General features: G+C 36.4%; 1 protein-coding gene across 1 annotated transcript in view; it reads left to right on the top strand.

Annotated features, from left to right (window-relative positions):
* The first annotated feature begins 6,680 nt into the window (after positions 1-6,680).
* Positions 6,681-20,470, top strand: part of LOC124159478 (prohormone-1-like) — a 107,170-nt gene continuing 93,380 nt past the window's right edge. The window contains exon 1 of the mRNA XM_046535309.1: positions 6,681-6,970. The gene's annotated coding sequence lies outside the window, so the exon portion shown is untranslated. The remainder of the gene's footprint in view (positions 6,971-20,470) is intronic.

The following is a 20,470-nucleotide window of genomic DNA, read 5'->3' as shown; positions in this document are numbered from 1 at the left end:
TTTTTATATACATATAGATTCACATTACGATAGCGGATTGAAATACACATAAGTGCACAGATTCAAGCTTTTGCTTTTACAAGTTTCAAGAAAACAAAGAAATTATAAAATCGAGTGAACTAAGTGGGCTACTATGGAGGATGAGGGGAGAAAGACATAAATGCATCCTCTTGAATGGAACTCTTTAAACCTTGGTGTGTAAGGAGAGATTAAGGTCAGCAAACGGAACTGGAGAGTAAGAGAGATAACATAACTTTAGGGAGAAACAATGTTTGGGAGCCATTACGGTCCCTCTTTCGCCCCGCAATTCCGAACACTGCCGCGAACGGGGATTACCCTTATCTAGAATACAAAAGCAACATAAACTTCTTCACGAAATGCACCGCTCAAGATGTTATTCTGAATTACTTTGAGGAAAGTTTAAATCCCACTTGCTCCAGATCAGCCTTGTTGGAAATGGTAGAATAACAATTACCAGCAGTACACCAAGAAAATAATTTCAAGGTTTAAAGTTGCGACTTCTGCACCAAATTATCACAAAACTCACGATTTGTCAATTAAATAATCTTTGAAAAATAATAAGAGGAAATTTAATCAAATATTAGTTCCATATAGGTAACTTATAAAGTAAATTTAAAATTAAACTGATTCCCAAAACGTAATTCACCATTATGCATAAAATGAAATATTTTAGTGGAGACTTAATGGAAGCGAAAGGCTGAAAAATTGCTGTCTCATGTTGTAACATAATAGATAAGTTTCCACCATTGATATAGAAGATTACCCCTAACTTCGACAAATAATTACTTATTTAAGAGAAAAATAAGGATAATTACGCCCGAATTATGAGAAACAATAGTTCCAATTAAGAATTTTCCCTTAAGTCTGATTTAGGGTAGTTTATTACACGAAGAGGGAGGCCAAAATGATAAAAATAGAGTGTGTTTTGGCTCAGTTCCAAGTTAAACGAATCATTTCTAATTAAGCCATCAGGCTGGTGATAAGCAACTGCTAGAGTGGAAGAGATAAGTCTATTAAATGATGGTGTTTTTAGAAAGGAAAAATCGTATAGTAGGGCTAATGGAACTTAGATCTTGTTATAATTGTCATGCATGAGATATAAAATGAGCTCTATGATGAAAAAATAGGGAATTTTAAATAGCCGAAAGCCATATGTGCCAAGGTAAAAAATCACTAAAGGCGTTTGTATGTTGGACGTTTTCCCTTCAGCCTAATTCTTAAGCTGGTCATGGATTCCCATAAGGCAGTTAGGATGAATGTAACTCCCATTCTTCCTTCTAGGTCATGAGCAAAAGCCGATAAGGGCAGTAGAGAATTCGAATTTCCAGAGACGTAACACCCATTCATCATTCTCTAAATGACTCCGTTCCATGACATCACATAAGCCATCTATCTATAAGGCATCATTATATTCTTTCACGCGAATACTTTTTCCACTATCGTCAGCCTGATATAGTATCAGTGTAAAAATCAAAACGACCGTGGAGTATTTTCTTTAGGCTCCTCTTTTTTTTTTCAGAAAACGTTTCGTCACTAGTAAAAGGCAATCGTTATTCTATAGAATATAATTATCATTTTATGAAGATAAATCCTAAATACATAGAGACAGAAGTGTTTTGCAATTGTTTTGAAAACGTAGAATACAATCACGTACTCAAAATGATCATCTTGTGGCTAGAAATAATTTCAGTGACTGGGAAATGCCATATTTTTGCACCATTGTACTTATAAGTCACCGCTTTCGGGCGTTTCTCCGCGTTGATTTGTTTATATTTTTCAACAGCTTCTCCAGCCATCCTGCTGGCGTCTTAAGGTCAGAAGTAGCAATGTATAAAATTTGGCCGTCTTATATAGGTACTTTGGGGATCGGAGGTCGGTTATGATTGGTCATTGATCTTGAAGACTCTTTTCTGTTGAAATTCACGTCACCTACGGACAACGCAACGCGGAGGAGCGCCCGAAAGCCGAAATTCATTTGGAAAAACGCCGCGGAAACCTAAGATCTAAATGAAAACCTTAGCGAAGGAAAAACACACTAATTTTCCCTGAAACATATTCCAAAGAACATTTCGCCACTAACATTTTCGTCGCTAAATGTATTTCATTTGATGCGTATAGTAAATTCTTATTTTTACATTAAAATATTTTTTGTATGTTTACACGCTATTTTCCAAAGTGCGTATTAGCGGTGCTCTGGGGTGTTTGAGGGCCGTCAGCTGGGGCTAATGACTGGGCCCTCATTACTTAAGGTCCTCCTCCGGAAAATTTTAGGGAATTACATGCCCGGAAATAGATTCTTACGCTGAATATTTCGTGGCATGCAACAATCAGTGGGCTAATTTTAATTTGCAAAGCAAAATTCTAGAGCACTTTGAAATTGGATTATTAATCGATAAATACTGCTACGCAACTCGGTTCATGGAACAAATGATGGAGGATGTCGGATTCAGTGGTCACCAGATGCTGGAAAAGAGAACAGGAAGACGTGAGGAGTGTGCCGGTTATTTTAGCTATTGACAAATAATTTCCAGATTGAATTCCTAAGGGGGATACGTAACTTAACTTTTCCAAATTGGTTCTTATAATTTTTCCATCTTCATTGTGATCTTTTCATTTAAATCAATAAAATTGTTTTCTAATTTATTTTAAATTACTGTAAGATCGGCATGACCCAACGAAACTATTTCAAAATCTTTGCTAGACCTCATTAAATGCTTCTGTCCTGATAATCATCGTATACGTATTTGGATAATAGAAAATTTTTACAGTAACTATTCACAGTATTGAAGCTTTGATAAAGAGTACCTGGAGAATAATCCCAAGGACTTGAGGATATGAGGACTTGAAATCCTATAAGGATACAAAATTATATGTTCAGCAATCATTTTCCCCAGCATACACTAAATTACGCTTGATATTTCCCATAAACGAATCTGAACATAATCCTATTAAGTAAGCTCAAAAAATATATCCTGCCTCCTCTCATAATTAGATGCCTTATATGATCCTTAACCTTTTCTCCTAGTACTCAACGTTAATAGCAGCCTTCAGTCACACATTTCCTTCCATTACTAGCCTCAGAAATAGGATGCGATCTTTTTAGGAGTCACCAGCCAATTTATCATCGGCCTTAAAGGTCGAATATGTGACACAAGACATTCAAAACAACTTGTGTCAATAAATGTAGACTCGGGAAACGTTTTAACGGACTGCTTATCATTTAGAGGGCTTCTCGAAAGCAAAGTTTGAGCGTTTGTAAATTGACTAGCAGGTTCAAGAGGGAGGGAAGGGATTTTAATCCTTCACCACTCTAGATGAAAATGAGGGAAAAGAGGTTCTCATCGGCTCTCCTTCCTTCCACGGAGAAGGATGATGTGTGGCACGAGAATGGAATTGAAGAGGCTCAAGGGGGCTCAGTATATCAGCGAAAAGGGTCGCAAGGCTTCCCATTTCGTCACTGATACGTGGACATGATGCACTTAAATTTTTCAGTTTACTCACTCAACGAACTCAAATAACCAAATAACGAAATATTTAGAAGATTTTTATTTAGGCCCTAAATTATTTCTTCTTGCCTCATTACTAAAATACTTCCTTGCCTCATCATGTATCTTGTGTAACAAAGGAGAGAAGTTTCCTAAAATGTGTTAAAGATTGGTTATTCAAAAACAAGGAGGTGGAGTACTTGATTAAAAAGTTTGAGTAAAGGTTATTCTCTGATATATTGTTGTTGTATCGAGTTTTTTTTTTGTGTTCCAGCAAGTCTGTTTTTTTCTGATTTACTAATGTTTAGATTTTAAATTTACTTTCTTGCCTCATCAAACATCTTGTTAAACAAAGAGAGATATTTCCTTAAAATGTAATAGATTGGTCATTTGAAATCAAGAAAATTATGTTTTTGTGTTGATTTTGTGATTAAGAAAAACTGCAGTGTGTTATGTACTTTGTATTATGTAGCTAATAAATTAGTAGAGCAACTTTTAAAGAGTAGGTTATCCCCAAGCAGGAATTATCCTAAGGGGGACCTAATGTTCCTTGTTTTATGTAAAAAATTTTGTATTAGTCATGCTCTGTATATTACACAAGAAATAAATTTCAATTTCAATTCGTACTTGGAATTCGAGAAATAGCAATTAAAAATACACAGTAATGAAAATTAGGCTGCATTTATTAAGACATTTCGGGACACTGGTTATTTTACCTTTGAAGGCATAAAACTAATGTTTTTTTTAATTACATCAGCATACAGTCATTTTACTTCCGAACGCAAAAATTAAGATATCACGCGATATCTATAAGTATCAGTCGTTCATCGTCGAATTTAAGTAGCATGTATTAATTACATCATTCGTAATATTCGTTCACAAATTATTAATTACATAATCAAAACTGCCAACAGATATTTTTAACTGTTTAACCGATATTAGCGTTGTCAAAGAAACTAAAATAATGGGACACATATTTCTATGTCATGTATTTTTTCATAAATGCGGTAAATTTTTTAAATTTCTTATTGCTCAAAGTTTTAATACAACGATATGGGATCGATCCCTGCCATAACTTTTCCAGCGTTAGGTTTTCCGCCGAAGAAGTGCGTCCCCTTAAGAAGGAATATGAGGGACACGACGAAAACGGGATAAAAGCGGCATGCGAAGAGAATGTGGCATGGTGAATGAGGAAGATTGAAAGTGAATGGAAAACATGCGACCCAATGAGGGTAAAAAAGCAAAGGATCACTTCTCGGGCTGAGCAACCAACTTAAAACCACAATCCCATTATAAGGCGAAGTGGAAACCATTAAAAATAAGGGCATACTTCAACTAGCGCATTGCCACAGAGATATTGCGTCTTTACTCACGTCCCCATTCATTCATAATACTCTGGAGTTCATGTTCACGATAACCGGGTGATTTAAGGCGTGGTTAAACCCTTTAAGCAGTTTATAGGAAAAATGCTACGATAAAACCACAATGCAATGCTTTTTATATTCAAATCAAGTGCATAATCGTGAAAGGTCTAGCCAAAAAAAAGGTATCAAAACTCTTTAGTTAATCTCAATTGGGTGTTGCTTCCATACACTGTCGCAGGGCGATTCAACACTTGTTGTAAACTCTTTAAGGCGCTCTACCAAGAGATTTAGTTCCATCATGAAAGGTGTTAAATCGCCTCGAATATAATGTGTAAACATGCTAGAAAGGCAAAAAGTCTAAAAGCGTCACTTACAGCCTCATTTAAGAAGCTTTTTGCACTTTTCATCTAAAGATCACACACATTCTCAGTGTTGTGATGTTTCTACATATCCGAGTATCTAAAATTAGTTGAATCTACGCGTTTAGAATATTTCACTCGTGCAAATACGATGCGACGTAATTAAATGAAATTCTCGCTATAATACTCAGTTCATACATTTGGCTTTAAGATGCAAGCGAAGCTAATGTCTTTAGAAAACAAGTGACGCAAGAGTCCGAAAAAATTGAGACTGTGTTCATATTTTTCAGAATGCACCAAGCAAAGATTGATAGAATACGTTCTACGTCGATATAATCATTACTTAAGCACAATGAATATCTTTCATTATCTATGATGGATACCAAGGTACAACCACCTTTGTAGGCTTTAGGTCACCGTGAACCTCGATAGGGTCCCAATCTATGGTTCCAAGCAAAAACATTTTGTTTACGGTCGGCAGTGATTTTTATGCATAATTTTTTTGAATAATTAATACAAATGCTAAGGAAAATAAAAATAATTTTATGCTGCCATGATGGATGCTTAAAACCTTCGAGTTCCAGTCAATACATCATACATATTCCTTTTTATTGGGACAGGTATTAATTAAAATTTCAAAGCTTAATTCCTATGACATTTAATGCGATTGTATCCGATATTTTCAACTATGAGAGATTAGTGGCATTTAATTATTTTATTTATTTACTGTTCTTTTTTTACTGCTGGAGAATAAATGTTACATTCAGCGAACCGTTAATTTAAATGACAAGTAGATAGCTTATGCATTAAAAGAATTTCGATGGAGATGTTTAAATGGCTTTATGGTAATAATTTTTCTACCTTGATAATGGAACTTCAAATGCTATCCATAAAATTCATTGATAATTAGACGCTGAAAATTAATATTAAACATATTTGTATCGTTTTTATTCTATTCTCCAATTATTAAAAAATATTTCGCCCTAAAAGTGATATTGGGTAGCCCTATAATTTAAGTGGGCAGTGCGATATCTTTTCTTATCATTTGATATGCTGTTCCACGTAATCTCTCCGGAAAAAGTTCACTTTATTCGTTCTAAAATGGTTTCATCCCCATAAATCCACCCAAAAACTCCACTGCGTTAACTCGAATTTAGAGCCATCTAGAGCGATAATAGCACTTAGAGAGGGTTAAGCGCTGGACATGACGAATTCGATTCTTGGATGTATATCGCGATACCCATCGCTCCATAAACCTTCCTGAACAACATTCGCCCCCACCAACTGGTATGTGCACGGGCCCCCGACTCCCGCAGCGGCGCTCCGAGTAGGATATGGGATGATGGGGTAGGAGAGAGGGAAAGGAGGGGTTGGTGGGGGAAGGGGAGGGTTATGGGGGAGTGTACCCCTTCGAGGGGTGCGTATATAAGGCGGAGCGGCGCGACCCGCGACCAGGATTCCCTCGACGAACAGCGGAGTGCATATTCAGACAGGCTCCTCGCTTCGTTCTCCGTTCAATTCTTCCGACTGCACCCGACGTCCGACCTGCTTCCCTCGACCCAGCGAAAGAGACCCTCCGAGAATACATCCGGCCGGACAAGAGGAGGACTCTTTGAATCCCTTTAAGAGCCTTCGCCTCCAGATTTTTTTCTCCTCCCATCCGATCTCTTTGAAGGAGAGTTTGTGAATCGGCAAAGACTTCCTTCCCATCCCCCTTCGGCCGACTACTCCAGTGCAACAGGTAAATGGTTATTTTTTGTTACCCTACGCTTTCACTCGCAAATGTGCACTTTTTTATGTCAGTTCGTGTTCGAGTCATACTTTCTCCCGGTGTGTCTCTGCTCGATAAAATTCAATATCGTTCCGTCTCTCGCTCTCTCGATGTACGCGCAACTTTTAATTTCCGCCTAACTTTGACTTTCAGTGACGCTGGACGCTTTAACCGTGGCTTTTAATTTCCGCTCCGCTAAATTTTGGACTTGCTTGCCCGTTGAATTCATTTTCAAATGCAGTACCTGTTTGGTAGCGCTCCATTGCCTCGGTAACGTGTTAGATTTAGTGTATGAATATGTCGTCGTTTATTTTTAACTGGTAAAGCATTTTTTCAGTACTATTCGCATTATTTTTGCTTCCTTCAAGCCTAGAATAATTTCAAACAATTCTTTATTATTCATTAAATTGAAATCGCCATCAACATCAATAATATATAACATAATATAATAATAAATCAACAATATTAGGAATTAGTATGCATTCAGTGTCTCATAAAACGACCGTTGACGTTCTCACCACATATACTTATTTCTTATCGCTATATTGGTAAAATGTTCACAATAGCAATATTATGTTCCAGAATTATTTTAAATTAAATTTTTATGTCGTATAACTTCCATAATAATCACCTAACTCTCAGGTATGACGATATCGCGTATCTATTCCAAATTATCACCAGTCATTACAAATAAATCCAATTTTTTCCGATTGTGCTTGCGGATATTTTCTCTAGCGAAGGAAAAACACAATAGATTTCCCGGAAACATATATCAAAGAACATTTCGCCACCAGCATTTTCGTCACTAAATGTATTTCATTTGATACGTGTAATATATTCTTATTTTATATTTTTTTTCGGACACTCTGTTTTTCAAAATACGTATTAATGGTTGTCATGGATGATTGAGGGCCATCAGCTGGTGCTAATGATTGCACCCTCATTACTAAAGGCCCTCCTCCGGAAAATTTTAGGGATTTTATGCCAGGAAATGGATTTTGACGCTATTCTGGCTCTTAAAAACTACATCAAACTTAATAAAACAAATATCGTTATTAAAATACTATGAGAAGTGGTAATTTCACAGCTAATAAAAATTAATCACATATTATGGTCTTAGCGTCCATTTTGTGAATTTTTCCTTGATACTGCACTGAAATCTAAAACAGCCTCTAAAATGACCTTTTCGAATTACCCTATCAAAAAAATGCATCAGGTTCCCTTCTATTCTCTGACATTTTAATTTTTTTAATTTTTAGTAATCTTTTTACACTTGATATTTTGTGTATAAATCAACTTATGGAAACGTAAAATTTTAATTTACTTTTCATATACGCTTCACGATAGACGCGAGCATTGTGGGGGCCCTCTAAAGTCGGGGCCTTCGGCAATTTGCGACTGGTCCGCCGGGTTAGACCACCCCTGGTGCGTAGTGAAGTTACAATATGATATAATTATGTAAAAAAGTAATTGAAACGGCTTAAAAATATTTTACCAGATTTTAGTGTTCTAAATCAAAATCAGAATAGCTCTCTTCAAACTTGAGCATATTATAGTCAGTCACTCTTCTGGGAAACACTACGGATGCTGCCGGTGGTTAAGAACCAGATTATCTGACCGAATGAGTAAATAAATCATTATGACAAGCTTGGAAGGTGAGCACATCCGTCCCTTCGTGATCAAGTCGATACCTAAGTTGAAGCTTAAGGATTATGAATGGATTATTGAAAACTCTCCCCCAAAACACCTCCTAAGTACCTCTAAACTCCATCTGCTCGCCATCTCGACCTTCTCCTCTTGCATTATTCCATAAACTGATTTTTATAGACAGGAGTTATGGGTGCTTTTAATCGGGAAAATGTTATAAACGAGAGAAAGGGTACCGACAGCAATTAGCGATGGAAAATAAAGGCTCATTGGACACTCTTAGCGTATTATATTTGCACCCACCACGGCGTCATTGTATGAATACGTCATATATTTTATCATTCCTTTCAGCTGGAGAAAAATAAGAAGCGCTGAAATCATAATCTTTTCCATTTAGTGAAAATTCCCGGTTGCAAACCCGACAGTAATTTATCAGTGTCATTATCATCAATTCATTATAATTCCGCGAAGGAATATATACATTTTCAACGACGTGAATCAGGAACACTTAGTCCAAAATGTTACTTCCATCATATTTTGTAACAATCAGAATTCATTCTCATTTGAGTAAACTTCTTTCACCAGACACATAATATTTTGAAATATCTGGAAAATGGAGGAATAGAGGGCATTAGTACTTTATTTGTAAAAGTGCATGTGAATTGGGAATCAACATTTAATTTCGAATGATATTGTAGCATAAGAACACTCCGATGTTGAAACCAAAGTTGGCATAAATAGAATAAGAGCGTAAAATGTAGACAACGAAATTTGTTTTCAAATCAAATGGTCCAATAGGGTAAGAATAAACCTTTAAATAGAAAAAAATAAACATTCAAATGAAATGATCATATCAAATATAAATCAAGTTTATCATTCAAGCGCTACTAATTTGCCTCCAGTAAAAGGGAACTACATATTTCACACTTATTTTTCGATAATTTTTCCAAATATATACATATGTGAGGTACAACCATATTCGCTTGCTTTCTTGCTGTATCTAATGACATTTGCACCGCTAACATATTTTCAATACTATGCTTTGCCAAATTTTTAGCAAAAATTAATCTTCTGAGGAGTATTTTTGTACTATAGGAAGCAGCAACATTGCATGATTTTATGCGTCGTTATTAAGAGAACACCCCAAGGACACATTTTCTCCTAAAAAAAAGTTTTAAAAACGCTTTTGCTCTAAGTAATACTGAGTCCACTTCTTAGCGCTTCTAAGATTATTATAGACCATTTAAGTAAGCAAAAATTATGAAATAAAAAACATTACCTACCTCAATTCAACACAAATGTACAGATATCTTAAAATAATATACTCGATGAAAGTCTACACATGTTTGAAACAAAATCATTTCATAGTGACCACTTACTTGCATTAACACACATTTAGAACGAAAAGTACAATATGGAAATGGGATACATTTTTTCATAATATTACCCGCACAACACCATTTTTTTTTCATTTTACCTGAATCTCTTAAAATAACAGCAACACAGAAAGATAATAAGATAGTTTGTCGGTAACGGATTCTCAGGATTAGTACCGGGTTAAATTCTACATTTTATCCGATGTTTTGAGCTCTGACACTGGGCTCAGCTTCTTGGCTGCTGAATGTTATTTTATTTATTTTTTGGTTGCTAAATCCCATTGTTGCAATTAATTTGCTTCGTTAAACTATGATGAATTTACTAAAAGGCATAAATTTAGTTCCATTATCGTAACTATTTGTGTTTTCTTAAGTATACTCTATAACCTTTAGCAAAATTATGTTCTCTATCTGGAATTTCGAGGAAATTGGTGAAGTATCTCAGGATTGGTCGGCTCTGTGGTGCTTGATGGCGTTAGTTCCCGATTAGCTTGTCCGTCAACGCGAGTATTTATTCAAAACGGGTGTGCAGATATTGCTGATTGAGTAACCAGAATCCAGCTTGAAATCATTTTTCTTCAGATTTATTCCTATGGCTTCTTTTGTGAGGTGATTTCAAAAAACTTTGCCGTGGAAAGTATTTTCGCCTCTTCAGATTTCATTTTGTGGTCTTAGGCAATAATATAGTTTTCTCATAAAATTTACGTTTCAATTTACAGTAACGATAACTAAACTACCTGTCGTTTTGGTGGCACATACCTACATGCTTACAAAAATTTTTCCTGTATTGTGAATTTCAGTTTTTGGTATACCATTGGGCTCATATAAAAGCATTCATTTTGATATTCTGTTATCGACGACTAACCCAAAAACTTGAGTCATTGAGTTTTTGGGTTAGTCGGTTTGAGTTTGGGAAGTTAGTTTCATCCATTATGAGAATATGGAATTATTCAACTTTCCTCGCCACTTGTCCAATACAAAAAAATCAATTATATTTTCTATTATCGACGGCCAACCCAAAAACTTCAGCCATAGTTTCATCCTTAATGAGGAAGTGGCATTTTTCCTTTTTCCTCAGGTGAAGCCCAAGAACCGTAATGCGCTCGAAACTATATTGCGGGCATTGCATTCATTAACGTCAAAATGAAAATCGTTCAAAACGATTCGATGCTCTACTTCTCAATGAGATCAGCCATCAAATGTAGCGAAATGAAATAACCCCGACTGCGTCATCACTTGACAGATCATTTTTCCATTCACTAGTTTTGTAACTTTTTTTCATTTTTCGGTCCCTCTTTCGGAGCCAGCAAATAGTCTCTGGATTCTGACCGCCATGGGGAGCCCATGCGAATATTCACTCCGGGTGAATGTCATCACTAGACGCTATAAATCAGCTCCCAGAGCGCTATCGATATGATGATGGTGATATGAGCACCCGCGGTGCCCAGATAAGACCAGTAAAAGAAAAAACGGCTAATGGGAAGGATTTCGATGAAAGGATGATATGAAAAGATTTTATGCAACCCAGATCGCGAATTAAAGGGATACAGATCTCCAGCGTCAGTATGATCCTTAGGGATGTGATTGAAAAAAATTTCCATCCGGCAAAAAAAAAACGATATATCCTGATGGATATGCGATTTACTACGCCTTAGGGAAATGCTCAGTTGTATACCTATCAGGATGAATCAAAGGTCCGCGATAAAAGTAGCACGAATCATTTGACGTTAATGAAACACATTCTACAACTGCATATTTGGCTAGTTCCGAGTGTAATTTAATGAAGCGCTTAGGAAAATTTGTAAAATATGTATTCAAATATGTGAAACACTCCTACTACCGGTTATAACACGTTCATTAACCTGCTGCTACCATTATGTAACTACTAATTAGAAGGCGAAAGTTAATAAGATAACATGATCATTATCAATAAAAAAGAAAACTTTCTTTTTTCTTAGCTCTAATTATATTTATTATCATTATTCCTTGTAGTCCTCATTAGTATTATTATTATTACCTTATCCGCAATGCTTGGGTATGTTGTTACCGCGTAAAACTTTAGCAAAAATGACTCAGTGTTCCCTGTCAAGAATGTTTTTAATGCAAAAAAATCTATTTGGACTCGCACTGTCTCTGAGTTTGAGGGATTTCATTTTACAGCTTGTTTCCACGAAATCCAAATAAAGTGGAGCCAAACTCAATAAATTAATAGTATTTATATTATTAAAAGTATTTCAAATAAAGGCCTTGAAATGAGGTTTAATAATGAAAGAGGGTGGATATGGACGACTATTTAAAATACCCCGTCTCACTTTCTTAAAAATTCTCCCATTTTATAAAATAAAATAATGGATTTATTTTCTTTTATAAATGCGCTTTCAAGGTATGCATCATGTAAAAAGGCAATGTGGTAGTATCAGATGCAGGGAGTGGATATTAATAGAAAAATTTCTATTACTTACATTATTTATTCCCATCCACAACTTCTCATTCATAAGCAACTTTTTTAAGCGGAATAATTTTGCTCAGTTGTTTGCGAGCTGCATGGGACGGTCGTTTACGATTTTCCTTACAAGTTAACCGTAGCAAAGCAAAATTGCATAGGGAACATGGGTATTCTTCAAAATAAAATCGAATAAATTCTTTAAAAAATCATCTGCATTTATCTTTTTAAGTATACATCCTCTCTGGGCCATGTTTCGTTCGTTATAGTTACAAAACATGTTGACGAACGGTATTGAAGAAAAATTTCAAACTCCTTCGAAAGAACATACTTAGTAGCAATACGAGCTTTAGAATTCATTCAACTACCCAATAAGCATCACTGAGGATGATGAGTTATTAAGCTAACCTACAAAAAAAGAAACGGCAAATTCTGAATATTATTTCCATTAGCAGAAATTATTTTACCTCTCTTAAAATTAATTCAGTAATATTGTTCTTGTAATATTTACATGCTTCGAAAGATTGCAAAGGAAATATTTCTATCAAGTGATTGAAACAGGTTGGAATATTACCTTAGCCGCAATACTTGGGTTTGTTGTTACTGCGTAACATTTTGGCAAAAATGACTCTGTATTCTCTCTAAAGAATTTTTAATGCGAATAAATCTATTAGGACTCATACTGTCTCTGAGCTTGAGGGATTTCATTTTACATCTGCAGGAATATTATATCATGCACTACTGATTCCTTGAGAAATCATTATATATCAAATACATCAAATCATTATTTTTGTCTTAGGATAAGATCAAAGTTATTTTAGCAAGTTATGATGGTTACCCTCGACGCAATTTCAGCACGATAAAATTTGAAATGACTTCTTTTTGAGGAAATGTTTTACAATCACACGTATTGCTGAAGCACCTTAAAGTTGTGGTATGAAGTAAAAAATTGATATTGCAAATGAAAATGTCGCGATTATATTTTAATAAATTTTCTTATTTTCAATGTTTAGGTGGTATTTGGCATACGAGTAGCTTAAGGCGTGGTCATTGAACGCTTTGCACACGTGTTCTTTACGCGAGGTTATAACTCGATATTTTGCTAAGAAAGCCATAATCTATGACAAGTATTAGCCCAGTAATAAGTAGAACCCATAATCTATAAATTCCATTAATTCCTGCTGATAAGCCATGAAACAAAAACAGATTTCTTACTTTTCTAAATTTATCCGACGCAGCTACACATAACATCCGCCAATGTCAGAATTCAAGAGTAGGGTTACTCAATAAGCTTAGGTTTTAAATGCGGGTACAGACACATTGTAAAAATAAAATCGGCTTGAAATAATTCCGATATTAGGATATTTCGGCATATTAGCAATTAAAAAACAGTTCACATGAAGAAGGTTGAGCAGTTTAATCCATGAACAAGCCCAGCAAAATTAAAATAAGAAAATGGTTTTCCGAGGACAAATAAGCTCTGTGTGATTCTCAATTATTCAATGACAATCTATGAAAAATATTTCGCATGGGTATCAATTTGTTCTTTTATAGTTATAATTTTACCGCAAATGTAAGCTACCGGTCAAACTTGTTCTGTTTCTAAAAGAGAATTTGTAGTTCCCATTTAGACGTGAATGTTCACAACAATTGAAATGTCTATTGTGAAATATACTCACGAAATACTTTTCTAGTCCTGAAGCTTTTCTTCTCGCAAAACCAAATCACTTGGATACATCCCGTTGCAAAGACGCGATCATACCTTATGCAAAATGAAGGACTTGTTCAATTTCAACAACATCTGAGAACATATTCACGTATATCAGATTGATAAAAACAATTACAGCCAATCATCTGCACCTAGTAAGAAGCTCCAAAATGTTCTACACTATATATACGTTTCAAGTCAAAGAATAATCTACTTCTAAACACAGTCACTCATTAGCCACCATACACTATCAATGTTTGAAGCATTATAAATTTTTTCTATGACTAAACATCAGAACTGTCCTATTGATTTTCTCTCCATTCAACTCACTTCTTAGTGGATATAATTAGCTCCAATAAGATCCATTTGAACAATACTAAGGTTTATGGATTCATCATACAGTTACATTAGATAGGTATGCATGATCCTTTTTTCGAATCAGACATGGTTCTAATCCAGTGATACACGGGTAGAAAGTTGAAATTTAAAATCCTCAAGTGTTTCGCCTGAATTGTTGTTTTTCACTGGAATTTCAAATAAAGTTTTATAACAATATCCACTATGTAGTTGTTAGGCAACAATAGGAGGAAAGCATTTGTCATCAGTGATGCCGACTTACAAAAAATATTGGGGGGGGCCAAAAATAATATTTTCATTGCCAAATCTTACTTCCCACTGTCCCTATCTGGGATTTTTCTTCCTCATAGAAAAATCTCCCCGGGATGGTGGTAGAAAAATTGCGCACGCATGGTTTCGCTAGGTAGGGCCTCCTCTGCTTCGATAGCATTGGAGTGTTTTAACCCTATTCCACTCCCTTCCAACCCTTTTCCTTTCCCTGGAGGCGTCGGCGGGCTCCGATCGCGACGGCGCACAGTGGTCCCAAAATGGAAAAAAGCTGGCCAAAATTAATAACGTCGTAATTTTACCTAAAATAGCAACAAAAGTGGAAGTCCCTTACTTATTTCGATCGTCTGAATCTGATTTTGGCATTATTTTTACGATATCTCTTCAGTTTTAGCATTTTTTGAGCTGTTATTATTTAAACAATTTTTAGAAAATCTCGATATAGATGTCATTGCGATTGGCGATAACTTGGTGTTGATGGAGAGCTTAAAATAGTATAATTTTAAGGCAAAAGATGTACAAATTGTTGTTAAAACCCATTATAGAATTTACGACATAAAATTGGTGAGATTCGAACCCGCGACCATCAGCATAGTCGGTGAGATAACAAAATCGGAAAAAACACTCACACTCACTCATTTTTGGCTTCCATGTATTTGATAAGTCACATTAGATGAAATAAAATAACTGATATTAAGAAAATTGAGGAAAATAATGTTCTAATTGCAAATTTAAGTATACCGGGACTAGCCACGGTGATACCACCGTGGCTAGTTACCACCATGTCCGGTATAGTCCACAAATTTCCACAGGGAAGAATGACGCCTCGGTAACTTAACTGGCTAAAGCACTCGGCCGGAAATCGAGGGATCCGGGTTCGAATCCCGGTCAAGGCGAATGATTTTTTCTCTGTGGATTTTTCGCACAGTTCTAATTGCAATAAAATCGCTTTCATTTATCACAAAAAACGAATTTTAAAAGAATAGTCGTCCGATGCCACCCCATCGGACTCATTGTCGCTTTGCATATCACTTAAAATTAGCCAATTTTCACCTCACCTGATAGGCTGACTTCGTTTTTTGTAACTCCTGATGTAATTAAAATGTATAATTCATTTATTTAAAGAACCCTTCGAAAGATATCTTCATAATTTTACATTAATGAGGATTTTCTTGTACGTTGAACTCGGAATTTCCTCATGTCTATGTTCCTGGCCTCCAATGCTTCCTCAGTTAAAAATTCAATTGTAGGATAGGATTCTTTGGAAATTGCTGTTCCATGTATCAGCACTTTATGTACCATGAGCAGCATATAAAACCAACCATAATCGATGTACAGCTCAGCTATTTCAATGCAATACTGGCTGAAGGCTTCATTATTTATCTCATAGCAACAGGATAGAGATTTTAATATCACTGTAAGTCTATGGACTAGTCTTTTATAGATACCTGTCGTGAAAATTGCAAATCACATTAATAATTACATGTCATGCACATAAAGCATTTGTTCGTAGATTTTTCAAAATTATGGAAACGGGTCGAATATTTCTTACTTATTGATTATAACTTTATATTTACACGTAATTTCATCTTGTCTGAAATGAAATCCTGAATTAAAACTCCACTTTTAAAAATATGATGATTGAGATTAATGAGTGATTATTTTTATACACTGCATATATTAGCCGACTGTGCATACACGGTAATCATTTGCACTCACTAGATGCGAGAGGGAGATTGATATACTTCTGGAGGGAATTTCATTTCCTTCTGCAACCAGCTTTTGAACGTCTCTTCCAATTGCTCATCTGTCCTCGACCTTTGATTCCACTTTCTTAGGTATTTCGAGAAAACATTCTTCGCGCAAAACGAGTCAGAATATTTTTTGCATGCTTGATTTCATTCAGTCGAAATCTTGTTTTCAAATATTCCACGACATATTCCTTCTTCGTCGCTTATGAATATTCTTTTGTCTCTGTATTTTAATTGTACACCGCAAGGTACGAATAAATTTGCGGCACCCATAATTCAAATTTAACAGGTGTATTTACGGCTGAAACGATGAATGTGATTTCTAAAAGTTGTCTATTTTTAACCAATAATAAACCGGAAATTATGATTTGGAATTGAATAAAAGATATAAAGCTTATATAGACTTGCCTCTGAGTTTCCGGCGTATCCTGAAATTTGAATGCCAAATATTGGTAAACCAAGTGCTTTAATTATCTGGACAGGAGAAGTTTCTCGAGTTAGCCGTGTTAACACAGTTCGGAGCACAGCACTTGTTCACATAGAAAATCATTAAGTAAAACTGAGTGGGAAATGTTCACCACATCCATGCAATGGCTATGGCGAGGGAGGCCGTCATCCTCATTCCATTATTATTAAAAAATGCACGAGCAAGATTCACGCTCCATTGGTGGGTTTAGACGAATTTTTCCGTCCGAATTCAATCCTATCTACGTCTATGGGCTGTTGAAATGATTCTGTGAATAATTCTTGGCATTAGGGAGCATTTATTTCTCTTAGCGCCAATACCTTATTTCGGAATAACGTGCTGACAACGCTGTACAGCATGCAAGGGATCTCTTCTCTATAAAAATATGAGGAAAGTTTTGCAGAGAAAAGCATCTTGTGGTTACTGTAAGGTTCTCGCATGAGGACTTGAGTAGTCACTTTTGATCACTCATAATGTTTCTCATTAAGAGCATGAAAACCGGCCCTCATTGGTTTCATGAATATTTGAAGGTGAGTGCACAAACAAGAAGTGTGCATACGATAGGCGTGAAGCACTTGATGTATGTAATCGTACAGGATGTAGAATTATGCTATGTATACACCATGCAAGTTTGACTACCGATACAGGAGTATTTGAGCGATAATGCCACTGTCTCCCGCCGGCCGCCGGCCAGCCGCCCTCAGCGGAGCGGTGCACCGCTTAACTTAAAACCCTCTAGATGTCGGATAGGCAAGTTTAGGCAAGATTTTTTTTCTCCGTCTTGTTGTATATACTCTTCCTAAGGATTCAGCATAGGAATCTTCGAGGGGCACGGAGGGGCACAAAACTATATCGACACATTTGACTAAAAATAGGCTCAAAAATAGCTAACATTATAAATAATTAAATATTGAAATAATAAATTCTAAAACGAGCAAAAAATACTATAATATTGTAAAAAAATATGCAAACTTACCGTATTAAAATTGACAAATGAATCCCTTGAAATTAAAATAGTCATTTATTAAGTTGAATTACCCTTAAATCGACTATTTCTACGCCTCGGGCGTTTTAGGCTGAACATGCCCATGTTTGACGGGTTACACAGGTCAACATAATAATCACACAGACCTATCAGGTACGAAATATTATAGGCCATACCCTGTAGAATCCGAATACATAATTCAAAACTTCCTCGTAAAAAGTCGAAAAAATGACTTTTGGCCAGCTTTTTTCCATTTGGGACCACTGTGCGGCGTCTCCATCCTTTCTCCTTCCTCTCCAGCCCCTCCCCGGGTGTCCTGGCGTATAAGCCTCGGGCTTGGTTCCGGGCTCCGGTGGTTGTAACCTAGAAGAGCTCCCCTTGAGCTCTCATCAGATCCTGCCAAATCTTACGATCTAACGATTTGATCGTTGGATTATTCTTCCTCATAGAATAATCCTCCAAGGTCGTTAGTATATTAATTGCGTATGCTTGGTTTCGCTTATAGTAGGGCCCGCCCGCCTTTGTGACGGTGCGGGATTCCTCGTCCCCTCCCTTCCTTTCCTATCCTTCCCCTGGAGGTGTCGTCGGGCTCTCATCGCGGCGATGCCTCCATTCCTTTTTCCTTCCTCTGACCTCCCCCTCTCGAGAGGCACGGGCGTATAAGTCTCAGACTTGGTTCCCGGTCCTCGAGAGCGTATCCTTTGCGGGGCCCGCCCTGGGACCCCCGAACCCACTGCTAAATCTTACGATGTAAAATAACCCCTGAGATGCATTACTACCCACAGTGGTAGGTCTTTGCAAAAAAAATTATTGAACCTGAACATTTTTCGGCTCATTTAACCAGAAATAATTTTATACCAGGTGAACATTAGGACCTGAATGGAGTCAATTCACAACGAATTACACCAATTTGTAAAAATAATCCTTGTAGATAATCCAAGGGGACAAATTTACGTACGAAATAACTTTGAGGCCAACAGATATGTCAAATTAACGTTATACACGCTTAAATTCTGGCGTAGGCCATGATTTCCCACTCGCCAGACGAGAATATTGATGACCCAGGTGGGGATCGTTCCTATTATTGACCTCCTGTCGCAAAATTTCACATATAATCCATAATTCATCAGTTTTATGAGATACAATTTATAGATAACGGCGTCATAACATCGTGAAGGAAATAACACGATACCACCAAAATTTAAAAATGTTAATAGCTTGTTAACTGAATGTGGAATAACGATGAAAATAATACAGATTTATGGACTGGCCTTTCCTTGTAGAGATTCAATTAAAATGAGTCTCTTCAAAGTTTTAATGCCGGATAATCGTCAACGAATACGATCAAGTTTGGAAGGGAAATATTAGCGCACTAATTAGCGATAAAACAAAGGTAACCCAATTGGAGAGATAGCAAGGTTGAATATATCGTGTAACCCTTTTGGTGACTTCACATGGCTTCGCATTATTTTGGTTTTGAACGTCGAAAATAATTAATAATATCGACTGATTGAAGCCAACATCTACCGTTTCAAATCGACGCATTTGTGGCCAACACAAGAATCGGATATCCAGAAATTCTCAAATTAAAATCGGTTGGCCCTTAGGCATTTCTGTGTGATTTGGTGGAAATAAAAGTCACATTCATTTGGTTTCGAAGGTAAATGAGTTTCATCGTGTTGGGGCCTTAACTCAAAATGAATGTTCGTAATAGGACGCTTCTGCAGATCAAATCAGTGTTCTTTACATGCAAAGAACCCTCAGGGAACAGTGTCATCACCCATGACAAAGGTATCCAATACCGGAAAAAGTCCTTCTAACAGCAAATAGGAATATTAGGAGGAATCAGAAATTCCTTGCCCCGAATGTAACCAGGGATGCCTAGATACTCCTAGTTGTAATCTCACCATTATTGCTCGTTGACAACCAGTTAATCAGAGTTAAATCTCGTTTTTTGCGTCTCCCTCAGCGCACTCTAACTGTGCCAGATACTTCAATACGCTTAGTATTTCGTTTGCAATCTTCCACAGATCCTATTTTTCTTCCCTCTCGCGTACGTACATTTTTAAACCTTTTCTTTTTCACTCGAGAATTTCATTTCCTCCCTTTGCCTGCACATTTTTTGCGCACATCACCACATTTTGCTCAGGATATGAAGGGTGGTTTCCGCGCCCTCATCGAGCGGGAAAGAGCAACGTGTGGGGAAAAAAATACATCCATAGTTATCCTTTCCCTTATTTATTCTATCTCTTCACTGCATTCGAGAGCAAGTTACATTTTTTTCTATGAACCGCAGTCGAATTTTACAGTTCGATAGCGCGATATTACGAGGGGAATATTTGTTTTACAGCATGCAGCTGCTCTTCCACGGCCATAAAAAAAACTCATAAGGAGTCGAAATATTCGGATGTTCAACGATACGTATTAGTTTGCCTCAAAAAGTTCAAAAGATCATATGCGAGAGCGGCTG

Source organism: Ischnura elegans, chromosome 5 (genome assembly GCF_921293095.1).
Source record: "Ischnura elegans chromosome 5, ioIscEleg1.1, whole genome shotgun sequence".
Classification (NCBI taxonomy): domain Eukaryota; kingdom Metazoa; phylum Arthropoda; class Insecta; order Odonata; family Coenagrionidae; genus Ischnura; species Ischnura elegans.
The sequence above is the reverse complement of the archived record's forward strand: the minus strand, read 5'-3'. Positions and strand labels throughout refer to the sequence as shown.